We start from the raw sequence: 2,551 nt of genomic DNA on the forward strand, positions 1-2,551 counted from the left end.
TTAGCTTTTACATATATAAAAAATGAAGAAATAAGCAAAATTAATGATCTAACACAAAACCTACATCAAATAAAAAAAAGAACAGCAATCTAACCCTACAGCCTCTCGAAAAAGGGAAATTATAAGGACAGAGCTGAAATCAATGATATAGAAAACAGAAAAACAATTGGAACCATCAACAGGACCAGGAGCTGGTTTTCTGAAAGGTCAATAAATTTGACAAACTATTGGCAAAATTAACAACAACAACAAAAAAAAAAATAGAGAAGACACATATAACTTGATTGATTAATAGTAGACATGACATCACAATGGAACCAAATAAAAATTGTGTTGGTGATGATGAGATTGGCAAGGTTCAGAACTCTTGTATATAGGGTCTCTATGAGTTGCAAGCAACTTGATGGCACTTAGCAGTAACAACTTTGGAATATTATGAAAAACTATACTGGCATCTCACATCTTGAGGAGGGACACATATGAAATGCTTGGGGCTCTTGTGGCTTTATTTTCATCCCCAATTGGGTGTCAGCAGATGGACTTGCCAGATGAATTAGGGGTCTCTGGCTCTTAGAACACCAGCATTTGGGTGTGCTGGTATTTAAAATTGCCATAGGATCTGAGTGCCTGTAACCCAAGGGCCAAATATGAATTGATTTAGGATGAACATTCTTTTAAGTGGTATAGCAGTGATCTGTCTATTTGCTCTACTGAAGTAACTTAGAGTAGCTGTGATGATGGACAACTGTCCCAGAGGTGTGTCAAACACCATAATTGGTTTCCCATCATGGGCAGTCTTTGGTGGATCTCCCAGATTGACTCAGGTTTGGAAGCAGAAATGGCATCCACTTCCTAAACGATATGCCTCTGGAAAGTCTATGAATTTGAAAACTTGGAGAAATGATGATAGTTATAGAAAGGCTTCAGGCCTTTTGTTCATCTTCTCTGTGTGTGTATGTGTGTGTGTGTGTGTGTGTATGTGTGTGTGTATCTCCCATGTATTTAAATTTCGAGATAGATATAGATATATAGATAGATATAAAGATTGATGAGATAGAGATATATATCCAGAGGAAGAGAGAGAGAAGGGGGGATCCCTAGTATTTAAATGTTGATTGGCCTCAAGAACCTAGTGTTATTATTTTGGAGAAACATTCTTCTGAGTTGTACTGTACTCTTCTGTCACTGAGGTGATATGGGTTTGCTGTGACGCTGAAACTTGCATCATTGGGGTTCAAATGCCATAATGACTGCCCATGGTGGACAGTGGTTGGTGGAACTCCCAGTATACGACCTGTTTGGAAGCATGAGTGGCATCCATTTCCTAAAACATATGCCTCTGGAAACTCTATGAATCTGGAGAAGTGAGGATAGTTATAAAAAGGCTTCGGGCCTTTGGTTCATAGGGTCATTATTAGTTGTGCTCGACAGCAATGAACAACAACAACAATACTCTGATAAACTTGAAAACCTAGAAGAAATTGACAAATTCCTTGATACTCATGCCCTACCTAGATTGACATGGACATATCTAGAATCCTTGAACAGACCCAGAAAAGAAGAAATTTGAACAGGCCATAAAAAGATTCCCCCAGCTCTCATCTTCATGAGATCATGCCTGGAGGAACCTGCGCATTTGATCTTTCTAGGGGCAAATGGGTCTATTGCATCACCCAGGGAAAACCTTCAGCCTCAGACTATGGCATGAAACTGCCAATCCTGTGCTCTAACCCTTAGGACCAGATCCTGTATCAAACGGAAAGGTACAATGAGGTGATTTTTTGCCCATCAAGGAAGAGAGCAACTGTGTGCTGGTGTTGAAATTTGCTGAGGTCTGTTTTGCACAGTCCCAGTACAAGATGTTTGATGTGCGAATAAATGACCACATTGTGGTGAAAGACTTGGCCGTGTTGGGCACAGCACACCCCATGATGAGATCATCCCTGTGAGCATCAGAAAGGAGAAGTTAAGTCTCCAGGAGAGGTGTCTATACAGAGAAGCTCTACACTGAGTTTGTCAAGGAGTACGATGACAATCCCAAAGCCCATGCACTTTACATCATGGCTGGAACAGTGAGTGAGGTACATCTTCATCCAGGATTGGAGAAGAAAGAAGAGGAAGAGGACAAATATGAGGAAGGGTCTAATCTCAAAAGACAGACCAATAAGATCTGGATGCAGCTGGCCCATGAAGCCCAACCCCTACTCCTTGGACAACAGCAGCCTCTTTTCCCAGCCTGGTGGCCGGGGGCCTCTTCATTCCAACCCTCTTCTGCCTCTATCATTTGTGAGAACAAATTACCATGCTGAACAGGGCAAAGCGGTATATAAAAGAAATCAAACGCCTTGGTTTTGGTTTCTGTGCTTTTCACAATAATTCACAGAAAACAATCAGAAACACACAAAATGTAAAAGAGATGAAAAGGAGGGGAGGTAAGGTTCCCCCCAAAGAAGTCCTGGACCAGATGGCTTCATGGCTGCATTCTACTAAACATTCAGAGAAGATTTATTACCAATTCTACTTAAATTATTTCAAAAAAACAGAAAAGAAG

General features: G+C 40.7%; 1 pseudogene; it reads left to right on the forward strand.

Moving 5' to 3' along the window:
- The first annotated feature begins 1,614 nt into the window (after window positions 1–1,614).
- LOC102868182 lies at window positions 1,615–2,290 on the forward strand (annotated as a pseudogene).
- The last annotated feature ends 261 nt before the right edge of the window (window positions 2,291–2,551 follow it).

Source organism: Elephantulus edwardii, unplaced genomic scaffold (assembly GCF_000299155.1).
Source record: "Elephantulus edwardii isolate Elephantulus edwardi_28Jun2011 unplaced genomic scaffold, EleEdw1.0 scaffold00203, whole genome shotgun sequence".
NCBI classification, from domain to species: Eukaryota; Metazoa; Chordata; class Mammalia; order Macroscelidea; family Macroscelididae; genus Elephantulus; species Elephantulus edwardii.